A 25,090-nucleotide genomic window follows, 5' to 3' on the forward strand; every position below is an offset into this window, starting at 1 on the left:
AGTTTTCCCCCAATGAGATTGGTTCAGGGCACTTTTGTGGGTGTAAAATAAAGATAATCATCCATCGGGCTACTAGCTGCTCTCTATTTATAATTTATAATAATGGTATGTTATACAACTAGAAATCTTGCATTTATCTTATGCATTACTTTTTTAATTTATAACTATAAGTTAATTTATTTTATGAAAAATTATATCATAAGAATTTCTTATTCAAAACTATTTGGTTGAATAGTTAATTGGCTAGTATTTTTTGTAAGATTTAAGTTTTTTTTTATAATAATAAAAAGATAAGAATTAGTTTTTAAAAAACATCAAGTTCGAACTCAACTCGTTCGTTTATTTTTAGTTGAGCTCGAGCTGAGTTTGAACAACATTAATGATTAGCAAACCGAGTTCAAACAAGAATATTTAAGTTTGAAGGAATATATATGCTAAAGATAAATGATAGTTGCAGTCGTGAGTGCGCAAACATTGCGCAATTACTTTGATAAAACTAAATAAATACATGACCCACATAAAAAAATATTTTTTTAATAGTAGACATCACTCTTTTTCAAAACAATTACACGACGCTTATGCACTTCATAACTATATGTAACATTACTCATATACTAATCGAGCTCGAACACCATAGTTCGAATTTGGCTCGACTCAATATTTGGAGTCCTATGTGTCAACCATAACAATTAGATCAATGACTTCTGCCTCTCTTTTGTTATTTTGTTATTTCTATAAAAAAAAATTCTATTTGCACACGAGAGGGGTACCCCCCGCGTACTCGTGATTCCAAGTTAGCCTAAGTGAAACGGTGCGTCCGGCGTTATAATATCTCATGAAACGGTACACGCCTAAGTTCGTGAAACTACGAAGACGATTGAATCCCTCCTTCTAAAACTGCTGGTCATGAAACTCGAACCCCACCTCCTCCTTTGTTTTCCCTCACCCGATTGAATCCCTCAATTTCACCTCAGCAAGGTACACGGCCATGGAACCCCTCTCGGAACACAACAAGCTTCCCAAGCAAGTTACGAAGACGATTCACGCAGGGAGGTACAATGGGTGGTCATCTTCTTCGGCTGAAACAAGTTGCCCACCGAGGTGCAGGAAAACGAAACACGAAGGGAGGTTCAGGTTATTCTCATCTTCTTCTTCGCATGCCCTAAACCGAATCGGCCATTGGTAGTGTTTATCCAACCAACAATTTCAATGTTCCCAAATAAAACCGAATCGGTATATTCACATGAGGAGGTTTACTGGAAACAAAAACCCTAACCCTAAAGGGAGATTTGAAATTCTTTTAGATTTGAAATATCACTTGATTTATATTCGAAATTGCACCTGATTTCGAAATTCGTTTAGATTCGAAACCTTAACCCTAACCCTAATCGGTATATACTCTGTTTTTTTTTTTTTTTTTTTTTTTGTTCTTGATTGTTTCCTTTAATTTCTTCTTCTCCCTTAAGTTTGATTAGCAGTAGCAATGATTTCAAGTTTAATTGGCATGTGGAGACTTCAGTACTGATTGATAAGCATCTGTTTCTTCCTTTTTCAAATGTGGGTTTTATTGTTTTGTATAGGAATAGATGAGTGTTCCCTTGAAAAGTCCTACTATACTTGTGCTAACATCCACATAGCATCTAAATTTTCCTTTGGTCACATAGGATATCAAAAATGAGTATGGTTACGATATAATAACTTGTGTAATCATGTGATTGGCATTGAAAAATTCTTGGCAACCAAACAGAATTCAAATAATATACTACGTTTGGTTGCTGACAAAATTGTCGTTATAAGGACAAGAAAAATGGGACCAAATTGTGAATAGTAGGAGTTTTCAGATCTAACTATTTTTTAGGTCCCAAGGAAAGTCTAATATGGTCTTCAACTATGTTAATAGAATTCTATATTTTGCTTATTCGAGGAATATGCATTTCTTTAACAATATGGTAATTGAAAAAACAATGGTGCTCACTCGAACCATCTGGGTTTGTTTGGTTGGTCTAGTTGGGGTGATTTATGAAACAGATATCAATACAAGATTAGTAGTTGTAAATTAGTTTTTGTCATATATTATGCTGGTGTTTTGAATAGAAATTAGTGTTTTTAGTACTCTTAAGGAGTAGGAATCATGGGTAAGGATCATGAATGCTAATAGATGGGTGTTTTTGGACCATGTTGCCTTTTTTACTTTGTTTATTTACTAATCATGTGGTTACGATATATAATATGCATTGGGATGTAATGGCATTTTAATCTTTTCTGCTTGCTGTATTTATGGTAGCACGCAACTAAAATGGTGATTAATTATTCACTTGGTTGTTCTATTTTTCTGAAAACTGTATTGGATTAAATTTAAAAATATGTCATCATCCACCACGGACTCTTCATCTTTTGGTAAACGAAGTATGGGTCAACCATTATGCTTTTGTGAAGTTGAGGCCCAAGTGAGATACTCATATACTACAAAAAATCCAGGACGAGCCTTCTTAGGGTGTCCTAAGTACAACACAAAGGTAAGTACATTCATATTTAATAAAATTTTTAATATTATGTATATCTAACATGTTTCCAAAATATGTTTAAATTGATTAGGGATTACCATATTGTAAGTATTTCAAGTGGGTAGAGGGGGATGAATACAAGAAGTTCGATGTTCGAGAAATTCACAATGAACTGTTAAGAACCAAGAAAGAGCTGATACTCGACGATATCGAAAAGAGCAAGATTGATCTCTGTAAAAGAGCAGATGAGATCGAGATGAGAGAGATGGCACTAGCCCATAGAAATGAGGAGGTTGTGAACAAGGAGATGGCGCTTGTTGTACGCGAAGCTGAATTAAGACGTTCACGCACACTACTCCAGGTGTATTGGGCATTTGTATTTGTTGTAGCATGTTACTTGTCTTGTCGATAAGTGACTTAGGATTAGTGTTAAAAGTTAGTTGCTATGTGAATCTAAATTGTTTATATGTTGGTGATGTTAGAACTTTGTTTGATTGTGTAGATTAAGATACTCATAATATTTTCAAAGTATAAGTCAGAACTTTAATTTTTTTTTTTTTTTTTTTTTTATGTTAATGACTTGTGGAAGAAATGGATGAAGCTACCGTGTTTGACTTGTGTAGGCCCATTATTATTTTTATTTTTTATTTTTATGTTAATGACTTGTGTAGGCACATTCGAGTGAATCTATTTTTGTTTGAAACCAATTTTTTTCTGCACATGGGTGAAATGGATCTGTCTGAAACTCCAATTTTCCAAGTCCATTTTCTGTCGGGAGATTTCAGAAACTAAAAGCATGATGGTTCACATTTGAGAAATACTTGTAGACGCAGGAAAGTCTAGATGACAGTAATAATCTAAATGTGTAATTAATATTATGGTTATTTTTAGATAAATTGAATGCATAAAACAAGCAATTTGTACCTGGTACGCGGTTTACACAGGCAGCAAGTTTTCAACTGACAATGCTTTCAGCCAACTTCTTACCTAGACAAAGATTGTGCATTTACCTACACTTTTACAACTGATATAAGTGTCTTAACAGTCTGTAGTCTGGAACATGCAAATACACAGAGTATAGTGATATATAAAAGCTTGGTTGCCAAAATAAACATTAGAGAACCTGTCAAGAAATGGATGCATCGAAAGTGATTACAAACGGAAAGTGACATTTACAAACCTGTCCCATTTACAAAGTGACATTTACGGATGCCATTTACAAAAAAATAACTTACAAGTTGTAATTACATGGCTCATATCCATCCAGGTCCCAATTTACAAAAAGTGATTACAAAAAATCAACTTACATTTAGTGATTACATGGCTCCGCAGCCCCATATCCAATTTGATGTCAACAAAAATGTTTAAATACCCAACCACATAAACTATATATGCTAATATTATGTAAATTAGTTCTCTGGGCCTTCCAACCACGGTTGAACCAGTTGTGATCCATGGAGTCCAATTTGCACCGATTGTGATCCATCCAACCCAATCGGCATCGGTTGTGATCCATCCAAATCAAATTGCATCTGTAAGAATTAATATGCAAATATTAGTGTCATGTCAATGTTACTAATTGAATCTAAAAATTCAGACATATTACATTTTCTTGACTTCCAACCACTATTTCTCTGAGCTGGACTCCACCAATTACATTAACTGATCTGTCTTGAACATGCTGGTGATAAATAACAAAAATCAATACATAAATACAAGAACTCAAATATAAATAAAAATATATATATATATTTGCACATAACCAACATTGGACATATCTATCTCTGATGGGCCAAATAAATTCCTGCACATGTTCGGCACTGGTGTATCTCCTCCATCTCTCTAATAAACAAGTAGCATTGGCCATTTGTAAGTTTTTGCATTAATAAAATAACCCGCACAAGCATGTATAAACAAAATTGAATAAGGTGCACCTGTTTACGTTTCCGGTTTACTAGTGTTTTTTTTTTCTTTTCTTTAACTTTCCGCACGTCTTTCTCCATCCTAGATGCTCTCCTGAGAGATAGGGGTCTACCTTTCCCTCTAACAACTACTGGACTGAGTACTTGCTTTGAACTATCCACTGTGGTTGTCTCATTTGTCGTACAACCAACATTGGAACCAGTGAGGGTCATCGATGTGGGTTCTTCATTATCACTATATAAGTCAATCATAGCATATAACTTATGTGTGGCATCCTCAGTATGTTTTTTTTTAACCTGCTGCATAAGTAATCATTTTATAATAGATTTTCAATAGACTTGAATATCTGCTAGCATCTGCTCGCTGATCCCTGTGTCATAGCTGCTATGGATTAATGTGTATCTCCTTTTGATGTCCTTCCTCCATAGGTCTAAAATGTACTTCTCTGGTAGGGATTTTATCCCGTTACATTTAAATACAGTCAAAATGTGCTTGCATAATATACCACTCATCTAAAATAAACTACAAGAGCACTTTGCATCTGCATCTTCCTGACTAAAGTCCACAAAATACTTAACCAACTTAGTAAACTCCTCCACACGAACTTCATCCTCTACCAGATAGGTCTTTACTGCACCATCCCTCTTAAGTAACTCTGGATCCAGATCGATAATGCTGGCAAGTTACAGCTGAACTTCCCTAAATTTAGCATTTGTGTACAACTCTTGAAATCTTTTTTCGATTGGAGATCTAGATATGCATGGAATGGTAACGCTAAATGAGTGGAAGTCCGCGCTATTTTCATTCTCAATTTTTTTTTCAATGCACTATCAAATTGGTTGACAAACTCTTTTAAGTTTGTCTTAGCATGAACATAACCGTCGAAAAAAATATTCATGCTTTCGCTGAGCTGCGTTGTACTCATTCCAGCCCAAAAACACTCTTTCAAGAAGACCGGCACCCAATGCTCACGCTCAGTGTATAAACTTCTTAGCCAGGCATTCTCATGCAAGTTGTAAGTGGTGATTAACTGATCCCAAGATTTCTCAAACTCTTCAACACTTTGGGTGTCATAAACATATTTCATCAATGCATTTTTCATCCCACTTTTGTAGGAAGCATAGGAAGAAAGCTTTTCAGGTACTTTTTTCAGTATATGCCACAAACAAAATCGATGTCGGCTTTCTAGAAAGACAACAGCAATTGCATTTTTCATTGCTCTGTCTTGATCGGTGATAATAGCTTTCGGAGCTATACCACCCATACACTTCAACCAGGTCTGGAATAACCACACAAACGTCTCTGTATCCTCACTGGAAATCAATCCTGCTCCCAACAGAATTGATTGCCCATGGTGGTTTACACCAACAAATGGTGCAAATGGCATCCCATATCTATTCGTCAAGTATGTAGTGTCAAATGTGACTACATCACCAAAGTATTGGTAGGCTTCCCTACTACGGGGGTCTGCCCAAAAGACATTTTTTAACCTCCATTCATCATCCAAATCCATCAGCGTAAAAAAACCAGGATTTTTACACTGCATCCTACAAAAATACTCTTGAAGTGCTTCAGCACCACCTTTCCCAAGTCGTAGATGTCTTGCCTTGTCGATATAATTTCGACAATCTTTTTCCAAAAATGGAAGGTTCTCAAAGCCACCAGCGCCAACGACGAGAGATCCGAAACTCTTATTCATTCGGATGCCAGCTTCATCGTTGATATCTAAGACTTTTTTGACTGAGTCACTCACTTCTCTATTACATTGAAAGAAGCGAGATTTCTTTGGACTGAGACCATGGTTATGGATATTATGAATTGTTTTCAGTTGGAACTTTCCATCAACTTTTAAGGTATTAATCTTTGCCTTACATTCTGTTTTTCCTATCGGACGTGGTCTGGCGACATTCAACATCCTATTTCGGGCCTTCCCACCACGGACACAACCAAGGGTGACATATCGAACAGTCTCATCATTCCCCTTCTCAGTCCTTCTTGTCATCACCCCAAACCGACATTTCTTAGCATACTGCTTATAATAATTCATTAATTTTTCAAAAGAATTAAACTCCATCCCCAACTTGGGCTCCTCAATCGTATCACCATCAACTACATCCTCTAACTGAGATGTCCCGGCAATGCCATCCTCAGTTTCCCGTGAATCTGGTGTATCTTCCTTACTTTCTTCTACTCTAGAAGAGGTACATGGAATATCACTGTGCTTACAATCAGGTGGTTCCTCTATGTTTTCAACCCTTTTGCTCGTAGCGGAGCTTGTAGTCATGAGAGGAGTCGGGTAACCAGCATTCTGCTTTTGAGTCAATTACATTAAACTTAAAATAAAAAACAGGCCAACTTATAAAAACAAAAATACAAGAACACAATAGTAACCATGCATGTAATTTTCAAAGTTTGGACAAGTTGATGGTATGTCCTAACATGTTATTATACAAGTTATTCATGTATTTTGGAAATAAATATCAACTCAACATAGTCTTACAAATATAAATATAACATACCATGATTGGGAGATTTGAGCTACATGGTATTAGCAGAGATGGGTGTTCTTTCCCTTTTTCCATGCTGTATCGGGATGAACTGCATGATTCCACAAGAAGAATTAAAACTGGCCATACAAGTAGTCCATCCAAAATGAAAAACTCTAAAATAAACAGAACTTTCCTATGCTTCCATTAAGCAACAAAATCATTTCTTGAATACCATGATTCCAAGACATTAAAAATATCTCTAGTACTCGAAAATGTTTTGTTGCTTTTGGAACATGGTGGGTAAAAATATCTCCCTCTGCTTTCTTTCCAAAATATGCTCAATATGTTATTTAATTGTTGTACGAGGGAAACAAGTTTGCTTTTGGTTTGCTGTTCTCTAGTAAATGTCAATTTGATGTCCGTTTAATAAAGAAAAATCATATTTATCTTGGAGAAATTTTATAATTTGTCATTAAGCAGAAATAATTTTGAAGGTCTTGTGTTTGCTCTGCTGGAGTGAATCGTGTAAGACACTTGGTTTTCATGTTGACTGGATGGTCATTCTATTTTCTTTCGTAAATGCATATGACAATTAATTTCATTACTTGTTTCTATTTCCAAACTAATATTGCAAATGTTATCAGCACCATTCAACAGGGTCGTTGAAGAACTGAATATTTAATGAATCAACATTTAACGCAAATGTTATCAGCACCTGCTGCTTTTGTTTGCTTTCTTCCTCTCCAAATCAACATGAAATATTTATATGCATCCTTTTACTTAGCTCAAAAGCACTAGCTTGTACGGGCAAAACATCACAAATAAAACAAAATAAAATGTGGCTCTCGCTTTTACTTTACGGTCCAGGTGCAAAAATTGTTTGTCCCCTCTCACTTTAATGTGAACTTTTGGATTTTTGCTTGCATTTCAGTGGGAAAAAAAAACTGCAGTGAGAACAAAACCCACGGCCAAAAGGGGGAAAAAAATTACAACTTCAATGTAAAGAACTGCAATGGGAACAAAACCCATCCATTTTGTTTCTATAAACAGTAATCCAGGTTGAGAAACCTCGGTCAAGAATCAGATAATGGAAAATACAATCTAACCTTGGTTGTTCTATTGTTCAAAGAATCAAAGATATAGAAAAATAGAAGCATAAAACAGAGGAAAATAGAATCAAACCTTAGTCTACCCACAACGGCACGATCTCAAACACAGAAATCGACCTTCGAAATCGATTCGGCTTCGACGGCACGATGGGGGTTCGAAGGCACAGCGACGCAGCTTCTGCTGGGATGGGTTCGAAGCCACGATGGGGCTTCGTTCGACTGGACGACGGCAAGTAGTGGCAAGTAGACCTTCGAAATCGATTTTGAGTATATTTTGCTTTGCTTTTGATCTGGTTTTGGCGCTCGTGAGGGCATTTTCATCCGTCTAAAATCGATTTTTATTTTTTGTTTTTTTTTTAATAATACCGGTTGACGTGGCACCGGTTACGCAAAAGGTATGCCATGGCGTGTACATGTAGAAGAACAAAAAAAGAAGACTCATTCGTTGGGATTAGAACCCACAACCTCACTCACCCCTTTGTTACCTCACTCTCTCCTTTGTTACTATAAATGGAGGACATATTCGTAGAATTACAAGTCAATCGGCCTCATTTGTTTTTAAAGATGAGTTGAAATTAAAGTTAAAAAGTAAAATAAAATATTATTAGAATATGATTTTTAATATTATTTTTGTTTTAAAATTTAAAAAATTTGAATTGTTTATTTTATTTTGTATGGAAATTTAAGAAAGTTATAATGATAAGATGAGAGATTTTCAAAGTTTTCAAAATTTTGAATTTTAGTCTTGAAAGCAAACCATATTTAAAGAAATCTACTTTCTACAATATCACTTATTGATTAATAAATATTCGAAGAAAAATAATTAGTTCGCAAAAGAGATTCACAAAAATCTACTTCACGAAGTAATGTGGCATAATGTGATATTTTAGACTACAAAGCTTTCTTTATTGGAAAACTACATTATCTCTTTATGGACTTAGCGACTTTCATAACTGAAATTGACAACAAAACATAAATTTTGTATTTAAAATTTTACAACGTCAAATTGCTTATATATTTTTGCTTTGACTTATCAAACACAACCTTGGATCTTTTACTATTTTCCATTGAGAGATGAGAAATGATCTTTTATTTGTTATATTTTTCTCTAAGTGGAACATTGTCTGTTTCACCTTAAATGTAAGAAGTTACATAAGAAAGTAAAAAAAGGCAATAAATTTCAACAAGCATTTATAAACTTTAATTCTGAAAGAATTAACAAAGAAAATAGAATCTAACTTCCCCTTCTTATCCATCCTGTTGCATCCACACACACATATAATATATATGATATATATATATATATATTATAAAAAAAAATCACATATACTCAACTGCATCGTCTAGCAAGTACGTGAGCAGCATGATTTGCATCTCTACTCACATGCAGAATGTCGGCCTTGGGGAAGAATTTAAACAAATGTTGAATTTATGAGATTATTACTTTGTAAGGAGACATATATCAAGAAGACATTTGTAATTGTTCAACTATGACTAGGGAATCACTTTTAATAACCAGGTGAAGTATCCCAAGATGGTTGATAAATTGCAAACCCCTTAGCAAAGCTAGAGCTCCAATATCTTCTACACTCTAATCTCAATCTCAACTCCATTCTAGACTTTTTTTTATGCAAAAACAGCCTCATCGACATTAAGTTCGAGACTTTCTTGTAAAGGTTTTTGCCACCTTAAACATTTATGCTTTTGCACAACATTTTTCTATTTTTTAGCTACCTATAACTCAACCAAATTTAGCATTGTTGGTAGCCACTTGTCTTTCCAGATCCTAATTTGCTTTCCATTACCAACCATCTAGTTGCACCCTGCCTTTAATATACATTGTATCATATGTATTCCCTCTCTAAACATAAGAAGATTTCCATCCTAGATTAGCTTCCAATAAAGAAACATTTGGAATTTCACAAACTTTTCCACTTTAACCAATGCATCTTCCCACATTTACTAGTATGACCCTACCAAAACTCTCTTAACACATACTTGAAGGAAGCTTAAAGTAATTCATAGCATATGCTGGAATAGACTAAGCAATAGATTTAAGCATAACTACTTTATTAAGTTGAGACAATTTTTTCTTCTATCCTTGAAGTTTCTGCCGCACTCTATCTTTAATGCCATTAAAAGCCTCCTGTTTTGCTTTCCAAACAAGGAGAAGATAGCCCAAGATACTTATCATGTTTGGATATTCTCTCCACACCCCAAACTAATTGAATTGGTATTTGAACTTCATGACCCGCATTTTTACTTAAGAATAAGCATGTTTTATCACAATTGACTAGTTGTCAGAGCCTGCATCATAGAATTTGAGAATATCCTGAATTTGCTAGTTTTCTACGATATTTGCTCGATAAAATAAGATGTAATCATCTGCAAAGAGAAGATGATTTATCTTGGGACTTCTTTGGCATATCCTTATACCAAATAGCTACTCTTTTGCTTTAGCATTTTTCAACAAACTTGTCAAACCTTCAACACACAACAAGAATAAATAGGGAGAAAGAGCCCATTTATGCAATCCTCTAGAAGGGAGACCATGAAGTCTTCTATTAATCAATACTAAGATATGTAATAATATTGCACACGTTCATTTTAAGTGAAAATCTTGCACGAAAAATAATTTCTTGACCACTCTCAATGAGTGGCAAGTCCATAATGAACAAAAACAGTTGATGAATAGATGTTGAGATGAGATTTAGATGGTGAAGTTTTTCTTTCCTATGTTTGGTTTTTCCAATTTCCAGTAATATGGGTGATCTTTCTCTCTCTCTCTTTTTCTCTTTGCACACTTTCATCATGGGTGGTCCTTTTTGGTGAATTACATCGAAATCACATTAGCATTTTTTAGGTTTATAATATTTCCGGTGTAGGATGGGTTACATAAAACACTTACTAATTGAGATCAAGGCTTTTGTGTTATCGTTGGAAGAGGAAGCTACTTTTGTATTACTGGAAGAAGTATGAAGGTCATGAAGGAGATGGTTTTCAGCCATGCCAATGCTTGTTAGTTTGTAATCACGGTGGAAGAGTGCTACCATTCAGGAGGTAGGAAGCAGTTTTTCAAGACTTTTCATAGTGGGTCTTTGTTTTTTGTTCCAATACTTATGGATGTTACTTGAAATCACTAAATTCGGTGGCAATGAGCGTTAAGGTAGAGGGTAGAAAAGCCTCTCCATGCATATGAAGTGCGCTCTATCTAGCCTCTCCAAGGTTCCAGTGGTGGGTCAGGTTGATGGAAAAGGAAAAGTGTTGGGAAGGCATGTTAGGACTAGAGGTGTCAACCCGTTTTGACCCTTTAGTGAATATTACGAGATAGGTTAACACGAAACAACTCGATCCGTTTCAACCCGTTTATGTAAATGGGTTGAACATATCCGAAATTAATCCGTTTGACCTAATTAAGTTTAGCATAATATTATATAAATGTTAAAATCACAATACCTATAAAAAAATATAAAACTAACTACAAGTCCAAAATTAAAATCCAAGCAATAAAATACTGAAAAATATCGAAATTAAAAATCCAACAATTTTACTTTTAACTTTCTTAATATGTCATAACGGGTCAAAACGGGTTGACCCATTATCAACCCATTAAGCAATCATGTCTTAATGAGTCAACCCGTTTTGACTCAAACCCGTTTAGACTAAACCCAAACCCATTATTATCATTATCATGTCGTATTTGTGTTGGGTTAACAGATTGTGTTACATATTGAAACCCCTAGTTACGACGTACACTAAGGCTGCAACGAGAGGTAGAGCAGAAAGTAGGGTGGCAGTGCATAGTGGTACAAGCCATCCTTTGAAGTCAGAAAATGAAGAAAAGGACAAAAAGTATCGAGTAACAAGAGAGTGGTCCTTTGTAGAGAAGGATGGTGGCAACTTTGTACTTGGGAAATATAGAGGTGGTCTGTCTGATATCTACACAGTGGAAAGTGAGGGGCAGAGTGTCCTGTTTGGGCTGAAGGAGGAGATTGTTGGTGTGAAGGAGGAGTTGCGTTGTCTGAAGAAGTCTGTCGAAGAGTTGTTAGGCAAAGTGGATTTAAAATCCTAGCCAAGGCCTAGGCTTGGGCCAAAGAAATTTTGGGTTGGGGTCAAGTCAATATACAAGGCATGACATAGACAAAGTTAAGATAGGCTTGAGCTGGATAGGCCCACCCCGTCCCAAAATGGGTGGCATCTGAAAAGAAATGGGCTTACACCCATTCAGGCCCAACGAACTACCCATTTTGAAATGGGTTCAACGTCCTCCTTTGGCCCTAGGCCATGCTATCACAGCAGCCAAGATGCTATCACTCCCTCTGTCGGCATCGTCTAGGGTAATTTCTACTAACCCATGTGTCGAAACCCTAGCACCACCACTGTACGAAAAACTTGGGAAAACGCAAGTGTCATTATCTGGTGGGCCGAACCTTTGTGGGTTGGCATTGTCTAGGCAACTTCCAGATACCGCAAAGGTAAGGGTGACATCACCATCCCCAGAAGCACAGCCTATGCAACAGAGTTTAGCATTGGGAGTTCAGAAGCATGGGGAGATCACTCAAAAAATTTTGCAGGAGTCCTCTGGGCAAGAGCTCGACCTCAATGCAGTGTAGAGGAATATTTCGATGCCAGAAAAAGATGTAGCCTCTGAGAAAAACCATCATGATCGAGGGACACACTCGATGTATGAGAATGGGGAGGTAGAAGGGAAGAAACATTGGTCGAATTTGGGTCTAACATGATTTCAACAATGAGTGAGGAGTTACAACAAAATGAGGAATTTAGATTTTAGCATGATTCAACATTCATCAGATTGGGCTAGAGGAAACTGATGATGATCCTATCCCTATTTGTACTATTCCTCACTGTCTATCTTTAGATTGGGTCATGCAAAAAGTGGAGGAAATTTAGAGATGTGTAAGGATCTCCTGTGAGGGCTTTGAAAATCAATTCAATGTACTTCTCACAACAATTGAGGCAGGACATTATCATCATGGTATGGAGTCAAAACGAAAACAGAGAGTTGAGGAGGCTATTTTGGTCTATTAATTATGAAGGAAAGGAGGGGAGTGCAAGCCCATGAAGGAACAAAGGGAAGGTTGTAGTGGTTAATAAATGAAGTTCAAAATTGTTATTTGAAATGTTACGTGGTTGAATAAGATAAACGAATCCAAATAAGAAATTTGTTAAGACAATGGAAGGTGGACATCTTGTGTTATTTATAGACAAAATTGAAGCTTATCACAAGAAGTATTATCCGAAGTATTTGGGGTTACCAATACATAAGGTGGTCATATTACTCTCCAATGGGGCATCGGGTAAAGTGTTAGTAATGTGAGATAAAAGAGTGGTAGAGAATCTTGACGAGTTTATAAGGGAATACTCGGTGGGGATATTCATTTAAAAATTCTGAAGACAGTTTTTTGTGGGCCTTTGCTGGGGTTTATGGTCTTAATTTGGATATCGGGAGGTTGTTTCTCTAGGAAGAGCTAACCGAATTGTGTACTTAGTGGGATGTCTCGTGGTGTATTGGAGGGGATTTCAATGTGACAAAGTTTCCCAGTGAGAGATCGGGGGAGGGGCCATAAAACCATGCAATGGTTAAATTCTCTGATTTCATATTTGAGTTGGAGCTCATGGACATCCCTCTTATGGGGGTACATATACATGGTCTAATAATCATGCCTAGCCTAGACTAGAGAGATTTCTTATATTCCTAATATGAGAGATGCATTGTCTAGATGTATGCCAAAAAAGACTACCACAGATATGTTCAAATCCCTTTCCTTTAATGTTGGATTGTTGAGGCATCTAAAGGGAAAGAAGGCCCTTTAAATTTAAGAATATGTGGCTAAAAGCTGATGGGTTTGTGGAATAGATTAGACAATGGTGGAGCTCATATTAGTTATAGGGCACTCTAAGTGTCATATTGGCGGTAAGTTGAAAGTTTTGAAGAAGGATTTGAAGACATGAAATGAACATATATTTGGTAATGTAGAATTACAAAAGAAGTTCTTATTACAAGAGTTACAAAGATTGGAGGGTGTAGAAATAGAGAATACTCGTAAAGACCAAGTCATTTTAGAATTAGAAAGGGTGACCTTAGTGGAAGAGATTTCTATGAGGCAAAAATCAAGGGCATTGTGGCTTAGGGAGGGGGACAAATGCACAAAAAATTTCTATCGGGTTGCAAACTCACATAGGAGGAATAATGCCATCAAGACCATGATCATAGATGGTGTTTCTTTAGACCAATCAGCGATAAATGGTTACATTGCAAGACATTTTGAAGATTTGCTTTCGGAACCCTTTGAATGGAGGCTTAGATTAGATAGTCTACCTTTTGAGGCCATTGATCAGATTAGTATGGTTTGGCTGGAGAGACCCTTTGAAGAGGAAGTGATATAACAAGTAGTCAGAAAAATGAATAAAGACAAAGCTCTAGGCCTTGATGGTTTTATTATGACATTTTTTCATACATGTAGGGAGGAGGTGAAAGGTGATATCATACAAGTCTTTCATGAATTTTTCACTTTTGAAAAATTTGAAAAGAGTTTAAATGCTATATTTATTGCACGTACCCCTAAAAAGGCTAGTGCAATAGAGGTGCATGATTTTAGCCTATTAGTCTTGTGGGTAGTATGTACAATATAATATCAAAAGCTCTTGCTAATATAATGAGCACGGTTTATGGGTAAAATTATCTCTAAGTCTCAAAATGCATTTGTTAGGAGTAGACAAATATTGGATTCGGTCCTTATCGCTAACGAATATTTGGACAGCAAGATCAAGTCAGGAGTCTCAAGTATTTTATGCAAATTAGACATGGATTAGGCCTATGATCACGTTAATTGGGAATTCATTTTTTATTTGTTGAGGAGATATAGTTTTGGGGAGAGATTGAAGGTGTGGATGAGGCATTGTGTATCAACGGTTGGCTTCTCGGTCTTAGTAAATGGTGATCCCGTGGGTTTCTTTAACAACTTGCGGGGGTTGTGACAAGGCGAACCACTATCACCTCTCTTATTTGTTATTGTATGGAGGCCTTAAGCAGAATGTTGGCGGCTTCAATGGAGGGTGGCTTGTTCTCAGGTTATTCAATGGGGGATACTAACCATAGTGCTACCATTATATTGTATTGCATCTTTTATTTGTAGATGATACGTTGTTATTTTGTTATGCAAATCCAGGTCATCTTCAATCTTTAAAGTCTATCTTGCTGTGTATTGAAGAGATCTCCAGGTTAAAAATAAATCTCTCTAAAATTGAGATGGTTGTTGTGGGTAATGTGCATAATGTTAAGGGGCTGGCTAATATATTGAGCTATGTGGCCTCTTCGCTGCCTATGAAGTACTTTGGCCTTCCGTTGGGAGCATCATTTAAAGCCAAGACTATTTGGGATGATGTGTTAGAGAAAATAGAGCGTAGGCTAGCTGGGTGGAAACAGTTGTATTTGTCTAAAAGAGGTCTAATTACACTAATAAAGAGTATCCTTTCAAACCTTCCCACATATTTCTTGTCATTATTTCCTCTATCAACTAATGTTGCCTCTCGGATTGAAAAGTTTCGAGGCGATTTTCTGTGGAGTGAATTTAGCGATGAGTTTAAGTTTCATTTATTTGAGTGGGATAAGGTGTACTCTCCCTTGAGGAGGGAGTGGTGGATTGGGGGTTCGCAATGTGAGGGCCTTCTTAAAAAATGGCTATGAAGATATAACTATAAGAGGGAAGCACTATGGAAGGTGGTGATTGATACTAAATATGGGAGTATAAGGGGGTTGATGCTATAATGAAGTTAGGGGGCATACAAAGTGGGGTTATGGAAGCATATTTAGAAATGTTGGTGGTTTTTCGCTAGCAACACTAGGTCGTGTATGGGGGATGTCAAGAATAAATTTTTGGCATAAGTTTGGGTTGGAGATATGGCTCTTAAGGATGTCTATCCCTTTATTTTCATAATTGCAAGGGAACAAGATGCTTTCGTGGCTGACTTGCGGGAAATTAATGGTTCGCAACAATGGAATGTTAGCTTCATTAGGGAAGCCCATGATTGGGAAGTAAGTGTCATAATGGAGTTCCTTAACTTATTATACACCATTAGTATTGTTGTTACAGCGTGAGATAAATTGGAGTGGCGGCCCTCCAACAAAGGGAAATTTTATGTACATTCTTTCTATGATACTCTTACTGCCCAAGGTAGGAATCATTTTCCTTGGAAGAACATTTGGCAGAGTAAAGCACCTCCTAAGACTACTTTTTTTGCTTGGACAACAGCTTTAGGGAAGATTTTAACCATTGATAATTTAAGAAAATGTGGGCTTATCATCATTGAGTGGTTCTATATGTGCAGAAATAATGGGAAAACAATGAATCATTTACTTCTACATTGTGAGTTTGTAAGGGCCATATGGAATTATTGTTTCAACAAAGTGGGATTGGGATGGTTATGTCACGGAGGGTGGTTAAACTACTAGCTAGTTGGAGAGGTATCATGGGGACACAGATTGCAGCTGTTTGGAAGATAGCTCTTATTTATATATTTTGGTATATCTGGAGTAAAAGAAATGATAGAAATATCGAGAATCGTGAGCTCTCCTTGGAAGAGTTTATGAGATTTTTATGGAAGACTTTATTTATGTGGGCCATGCTATAGACTTAAATGGTCTTAGTTTCCATAATTTCCTTGTAACCATTTCTAGTTCTTAAATAAGTGTAATCACATGTATACCTCTTGTATACTTGGGCTATGCCTATCTTTATATCAATAAAATATCTTCTTACTTATATAAAAAAAAAAAAAAAAAGATATGTAATAATAGCAATACACATCATGATCAAGGATATCCATTTTTCACTAAACCCCAACTTCTTCATAACATTCTCCAAAAAAGTCTATTGCACCCCATCATAGATTTTATTCATGCCTAACTTGATGGACATTAACCCCATATTGCCCTTTCTTTCATTGTTTAATAAATGAATCATCTCAGATACAATAGGCATATTATTAGTGATAAAGTCTTCTCAAAATAAAAGCACTTTGGCCATATGATATGATTGATGGAAAGATAGTTTGCAATCTACTGGCAAAAACCTTAAATACTAACTTATAAACCACATTACATAAGCTAATGGGTAGTCTGTAATTGTTTTTGATTGTTTACTTTTTGGTATTAACACAAAAGAAGTTTAATTGATATCTCTTGGTATATACCTAAAAATGCAAAACAAACAAGGCAACCATTGTAACACCGTCACCAACTATTGACCAATATTCTTGAAAGAAAAGTGAAGACATACCATCAAGATCAGGAGACTTTGTTGGATGCATTTGATCACCTCTGCTACTTCAAATGGACTGTATAACTCATCATCCATCTTTGTAGACACCATCCAATGTGCGGTTTATAATAGCTCTTCACATTCCCCTAGTGAGTTTGAGCAAAACAACTTGTTGTACTGCATATTCTCCTCCTTCATATGTTTACCTTTGCACCACTACCTATCACTTGTCTTCAATCTAACAATTTCATTACGTCTTCTACATTGTGGTGCCTTTGAATGGAAATATATTGTGTTACAATTACCTTTATTAAGCTACAAGATCTTAGACCTTTTGTTTCCATTGAAGCTCTTCCTTTTCAAGAAATTTGTTGATTTCATCCCTCACAATTCAAACTTCCACCATGTGGTGATCCGCTTGTTGGTTTTAAAATAGTGATTTAAGAGTGTCCTGTTCTTCCTTAGTTGATGTTGTACATTTCCCAAAGTTGTTATGTTCCTTTGTGATAAGTTCTTACTACCCTTTCTAATAGAGGAGCTCAATGTCGACATGTCATAGTATCCCTCATCATTCAAACAATTCCGTCTATCACTCGCTTACATTCATCAGACCTGCTCCACATAACTTCAAAGCGAAGCCCACGATGGTAAGGCTGAACCCTTAGTTGATCTCCCATTGAGTTAAGCTAATAGGAATATGGTCTGAATAAAAGTAATGAAGGTGTGTCAAATGAAATGAAGTAAACATAGGCAACCAAGCATTTGTAGCCATAAAACGATCAAACCTTTCAAAAATGGTACCAACATTTATTCTTTGGTTACACCATGTATATTTAGGCCCTGAAAACCAAGATCTTTAAACGCACATGAATCAATCACTTACCTATAGTCTTTTATTAGATTTTCAAACATTGCTCTTCCAACAGACTTTTCATCATATTAAGTAATCTCATCGAAGTCCCAAAAATAAAGCCATTTAGCAACCAATAGAATTCTTAAACTGCGCATCGAATCCTAGATACCTTGTCATTTAGAACCATTGGGATGTCCATAGATACCCATGAGATAGCCAATCGGAATTACCTTCAATACCCATAGCCATTGCATCAATTAACTTCTCATCTTTTATTTCCACAAAATACCCAAATCTCCACTTCTATCTTCATATTTGACTGCAATAAGTCCATAATAACTCAGTTTTTGCCTTATTACTTCTAACTTTAGCCTTCTTACTTTAGGTTTTTAATGATAAATAGGGCATCGTGATCTTCTTTCGAGTTGGGTTTGGCAGTCAAGAATACCTCAAGTACTCTTAAGGTATTATTACTTTACTTTATTATCATTATTATTCTTTACTTTATTATTACTTTTCACTTACTTTTATTGTTATTCATTACTTTTCACCTACTTTTTATTACTCTTTAATATTTTATTATTATTCTTTTATTACTATTCACAAACATTCTCAAACACTTCTCATTACTATTCAATGTTCACTACCTCAAGTACTCTTGAAGACTTCATTTCTCAATATGAGTTTCTCCAATTTTGAACAATGTGTTCACCGTGCTGATTCGAGATAGGAAAAAATAGTGTTCGAGCTCGATGGCAGGCTCGGTGGCCACAACAATCTACAAGTTGGTGAGATCAGGTCACGTAGTCAGACCTCCAAGGAGTTGCTTCATTCGGTGTTTGGGGTTTCGGTTGATGATTTCATGTTTCGTTACTATTTATTTTGCTACCATAACTTAAGTAAATGGTAGCCTCCCATTTGAGGGTGTTATTTCACGTTTAACACCATGACCAATTTGAATATTCCTTAATCCATCAATCTTTGAAGTTTTACAAAAATTAAAGAAAATGTCACACTTTACATAATGAGATGAAAGTAAAATAAGAATATATTATATAACATTACTCATAACAAAAAAATTAAGATAACAAATAGTATTAGTAGTAAAAAAATTAATAAAATTAGTAAATGATATCAAAATGCTGCCTCATTCATCTTATTAAAAAATAACTAAAGGTAGAAGATTATATGTCAAGTTAAGTTAAAATGAGAGCAAAGTGGAATAATTATCCATCACATCATAGAAATTAACCGTAAAGATGGCTTCTCATTGACCACAAAAATCTTAGTTTACATCAGGTTTGCATGAGGTGCTGCACCTTTTGGACTAGGGTGCCCTTGTCCTACCCCTATCCCTGAACCTTGGCACCACCCCCATGAGTGGGTGCCTCTGTCTCGATGTCGAGGAGCGGATTGGTACTAGTCTATTCCTTACCCCGCCCAACACTGGGTTACACGGTTACATAATACAAATATTACAAAATTACAAATCACAAATCTTTCATCCCACTAAATAAGATGTGACACATTTATCACCATTATATGATCATTTATTACATGTTTCTTTATCATCTATTGATGATGAATGTGCCACATACTAGTTAGTATGATCAAAATAGGATAAGAGAGTGGTGTATAATATTACTGTTTTCAATAAAAACAACTGTTTTTAGAAATGTTTCAAACTTTCAATTTCCAAGCATTGCCGGGACAGTATATTGTATTTTTTAAGATTTAAAATTTATTTTAAAATTGAACAAATTTTGAAAAAGGAACAATTAAAAATAAATAAATAAGAACAAAAAATATATAATAAAAAGGAAAATAAGAGCCGTGCTACAGGGAAGCCCCCTGAGGCTCACGAAATGCACGAAATCCCACGTGGATAAGTGGGGTTAAAATTGTAAAACACAAAAGCTCTTTTTCCTTTACATTCACATAGTCATTATCCTCCCAACGAAACTTTCTAAGTTGTTCTCTGCATTCCTGCTACCTCCTCCTAATGAAAGTAGGAACAAGTGCCTCATTGAGAAAAAGCCCTAGTGATTTTTATAGCCATGAAATTAGAAGAAATAGGGTATTGAAAGAAAGAGAGAAAAACAGTTTAGGAAAATAAAGTACTGGGCATGCACTATTATGAGAGCTTGTTCTGAGTGAATGCAAGGGTGAAGGACAAAATCGGAGTGACAAATGGATGGTGGAGGATTTAATGCATGCAGAACAGGTTGGTGGTGAGCATTACAGATTCTTTAAGCTAAGTAAGTTCAAGAAACGTACATCGAAAGATACTTAGAAAACTATAAAATATAAACTTCTTGGAAGAACTCGAAGATAGACTTTTTCGGGACTTTTGGAAGGACTTTGAAACCCTTAAAGGAAATGTCTAATTTCTCATATTTCTTTTTCGGGACTTTTGGAACAGAACTGCTACATACAGGCAAAATTTTATGCATGCATGTGCACACCTCTGATGTGGCACAATGCCACGTCATCATCTATATTAAAAAAAAAAGGAAAAAGGCTTGAAAAAGAAACAGAACTCTATCGGCTGCAGTTTTTCAGTCAAAATAGATCCCGCCCTTTCGTGCGCCTGCATCATTTGCTACCCCTCAATGCCTAACCAGGTAAGATCCAAGATCAAAACTTTTAATTTTGTTCATCTGATTTGTGCTTGAATTTGTCTCTCTAAGAGAGAGATGCGTTAGGAGGTTAGTTTTATTTGAAAAACTTTGAAAATGCGGTGGTGTTGCTGTTGATGTTGGTATTTGCCGATAAACTTTGAAAATGTGGCATCTCTCTCTATGAAAAACCTGTAAGCAAAAATGGGCTGCTACCCCGTTAGAGAGATGTCGCACTTGGTGTTGCTATTGGTATTTGCGGCATGCAACTTGTAAGAAAAATCTGCACCAATTTGAAGTGAGGGTTATCAAGGAGAAAAAAGTTGAGAACTTTGAAGAGGGTGAGAAATAAACATGAAGCTACTCAAGAAGTTTGTCCGCATCAAATCCATAAAACTTTGTGTGTTGTCTTTGATTTTGGGTTTTGTGCTAAGGATATTGGCTTTGTTTTAAAGATTTGAAGAAATGAGTTTTTGTTTTCAACTGGGATTGAAGATTAGAGACCAGATCAAATTATAAAACACAAGAACTCAATTTATAAAGTCATAGAACTCAATTTAGAGTCATAAAAACGAGACTGTTTATAAAGTCATAAACTAATTTAGAGTCATAAACCAACAACCTGTTTGCATTATCATTTTGACTATCACTTTTCTAGATTTGTTATTATAGAAGATCTCAATATTATATTTTGAATTGTCTAGATGGAGAAAGAGAAAGAAAATACATCTCGCATGACATCACCTGTCGCAAATCCATCAACCCAGGTATTGTAATTTTATTTTAACAGTTATCGTATATTTATTTTATGTGTAGTCAATGCCAACTTGGGTTGATTAACATTATTGTGTGTTGTATTAGGCCATATTGAGACCACATTATCCAGATGGTTACTACGGTCCAGTGTCTCATGCGTGGGTACCATCTTTTGTGCCTCTTCCAAATGTCAACCCTTATCCATGGAACAACCAGGTGATGCGGATGAAAAAGTAGTACATCGGCACCAATTTTATGAACTTGAATTTTTGTTCTAATTATTTATTTTTAAAATTTTTTTGAAAAATTGCAGCAATTGGGTAGTTTTGCTGCCTTGAGTAATTTTGCTACCTTGTATAGTTCCACCATACCAATGATGGGACCTCCTCCAACTGCCTACTCATTTCCATGGAGCAACCGGGTAATGCTTTCGAGATGTGATAACATTAAATAACATTTAATTATTTATGTGGGTATTGACTTATTTTTTTGTATAATTGCAGCAATATCCATGAAACTCTACTTCCGTTGTCACGTCAAGTTCCGTTGCCACGTCAAGTTTCGTTGCCTTGAATAGTTCCACTGCCTTGTATAGTTCCGTCATACCAGTGATGGGACCTCTCCAACTACTTACCAATTTCCATGGAGCAATCAGGTGATGATTTTGAGTTTCCATGTACTTAGTGTGATTTCGAGTTTTTAATCTTTTTTTTTTGGTAAATTGCAGCAATATTCATAGATGTCTACTTCCGCTGCCATGCCTAGTTCTGCGGCCATACCTAGTTCTGATGCCATGCCTAGTTCGGCTACCAGTGTTGTCATGCCTAGTTCTACTGCCATGCCTAGTTCTGCTACCAGTGATAGCTCTAGTGTAGCTAGTAGCTCGTGCTCCGCTTTACCAGCATATATTCCTCTTATAGATGCCAACCCACATTCATGTGACGGTGAGGTGATGGGTTTATTTTTCACATGATTGTACTGTGTATGCACATTTTTCACAACAGATATTGATCCGTTATAATTGTTTTCTTTTAAATATCAAGAAAATAAGGCGCAACAAAGTCGCTCTGTTGATACAATTAGTGATGCATCCCTAGACTCGATAGAAATTGAAGCACAATTTATTGCCTCTTTGGGTAATACTATTGATACCAAGGAGGTTGGCAGTTTTGGGACACTATCCATAAACCCTACTTTAGGGTGTGATATCACTGAAGAGCCAAAGACAGGGATGTGCTTTGAATCAAAAAATGAGTTGATTGCTTACTATGAACAGTATGGTAAACAATGTGGATTTGAGGTAATGATACTAAGGAGTAAAAGGGAGAAGGATGAGACTATCAAATATGTCACTCTGAGATGTGTTCGTGGTGGCAAGGCACGGAATCGGACGTTAAATGTCTCTAAGCCTCAGCCAACAAGCAAGACAGACTGCAAGGCAATGATGAATGTGTTGTTGAAAAATGGAAAGTTGTGTGTCACATCTGTATTTAACACACACAATCATGTGCTAAGTCCAAGAAAATCCAGATTTTTCAGATGCAATAGAGAAGTTAGTGAGTCCGTTAAAAGGGTTTTGGATACAAATGATGAGACTTGCATACGGATGAATAAGAGTTTCCAAACTCTTGTAACTGATGCAGGTGGGTTTGAGAACCTACTCTTTGGAGAAAAAGATTGTCGTAACTACATTGATAAGGCACATCACCTACGATTGAGGAAAGATGGTGCACAAGCGGTACTTGAGTATTTTCGAAGGATGCAATAGAAGAATGATGACATTTACAGCATAATGGATTTGGATGATGATGATAGGATGATAAATGTGTTTTGGGCGGACACCCGTAGTAGAGGAGCGTACAACTACTTTAGAGATGTGGTAACATTTGATACCACGTATCTAACAAATAGATATAGAATGTCATTTGCACATTTCATGGGTGTAAATCACCATGGGTAGTCAATCCTCTTGAGTGCAGGGCTTATTTCAAGCGAGGATATAAAATTGTTTGTATGGTTATTTAAAACTTGGCTTGATTGCATGGATGGAAAGGCGCCGACTACTATTATTACAGATCAAGATTGTGTAATGAAAAATACTATCGTCATTGTGTTCCCTATCACGCGCCATAGATATTGCTTGTGACACATACTGCGCAAGGTCTCTGAGAAGCTTGGTGCCCATTGTCAATACAAATGTGGCCTGAAAAGTAAGTTGTTATCTTGTGTTTATGACTCCCTTACTATCGGGGAGTTTGAGTTGGGTTGGAACGTCCTTATTACAACGTACAACTTGCAAGAAAATGGTTGGTTGCAAAGCTTATATGCAGAGCGAGAGTTTTGGGTGCCGGTATATTTGAAGAATTCGTTTTGGGCTGGAATGAGTACAACTCAGTGTAGTGAGAGCATGAACGCTTTTTTCAACGGGTATATGCATGCTAAGACAAACCTAAAAGAGTTTGTTGATCAGTTCGACAGTGCATTGAAGAAAAAAATTGAAAATGAAAACCAAGCTGATTTCCATTCATTAAACTTTACTATTCCTTGCATATCACAATTGGCACTTAAGAAGAAGTTTCAAGAGGTTTACACGAATGCCAAATTCAGGGAGGTTCAACAAGAGATAATGGGAATGATTTATTGTCATTGTCATTTTCAGAAACAGGATGGAGTAATCGCAACTTACCATGTCGATGATGAAATTAAAACTGAAAATTTCATCAAAGAGGTTGTTTATACTGTTTACTTTAATGAGGCCGAGTTGGAGGCGAAGTGTGTATGCAGGTTGTTTGAGATGCGAGGGATACTGTGTAGACATATCCTCGTCATATTTTCAGTTACAAAAGTTTGTGGGTTGCCTGAAAAGTACATATTGAACCGGTGGAGAAAAGACATAAAACGTAGGTATACTATTATTCCAAACAGTTATGATGAGAAGGATTAGAGGCCTGAAACGTTTAGATATAAACGTCTATTGAAAATTTGTTATGAGGTAATAACAAATGCAGCATCATGCAATGGGTATACTGAGGATATGGTCTCGAAGTTGTATATGATGAATGAGGTATACCGCACCTTGAATCCGAGCAACGTAGTTTCAAATGTTGGATTAAGTACTGTTAATGCAACCACAGAAGGAAGTTCTAAAAAAGTACTAAGTCTCCATATTTTCAGAGATAAGGGAAGACCCCCGTCTAAGAGGAGGATGTCGATGATGGAGGAAGATGTGAAGAAAATAAAAACTAAGGTTGTCATGGAGGCATAGCACTAGTGATGGGAAGATTTACTTGTATAAAGATTGTTGTTGTTTATATATTAAAATACCCAAAATTTGTAGTTTATGGGAAACTTCATGTATGAAACAAATATGTATTCGAACCGTCATTATGTATTCAAGTACAAGTTTTATGTAAATTTGATTGAATCTAGTTAGTATAATTTCAATCAGGATTTTATATATCGCCATGCTACAATGGATCCACAACAGATATTGCTTGCCATGTCAAGGGAAAAAAACTTTAAACATACCAATTATTTATTCATGAATCAACATATTC

The 25,090-nt window shown here is 36.0% G+C and overlaps 1 long non-coding RNA gene across 1 annotated transcript; it reads left to right on the forward strand.

The window, feature by feature from the left end:
* The first annotated feature begins 3,241 nt into the window (after positions 1-3,241).
* LOC121244457 lies at positions 3,242-24,005 on the forward strand. The gene is made up of 3 exons (XR_005936430.1): positions 3,242-3,369; positions 13,445-13,450; positions 23,992-24,005. It is a non-coding gene; the product is annotated as an uncharacterized LOC121244457 (long non-coding RNA).
* The last annotated feature ends 1,085 nt before the right edge of the window (positions 24,006-25,090 follow it).

This window comes from Juglans microcarpa x Juglans regia, chromosome 8S (assembly GCF_004785595.1).
Source record: "Juglans microcarpa x Juglans regia isolate MS1-56 chromosome 8S, Jm3101_v1.0, whole genome shotgun sequence".
Taxonomy (NCBI): Eukaryota; Viridiplantae; Streptophyta; class Magnoliopsida; order Fagales; family Juglandaceae; genus Juglans; species Juglans microcarpa x Juglans regia.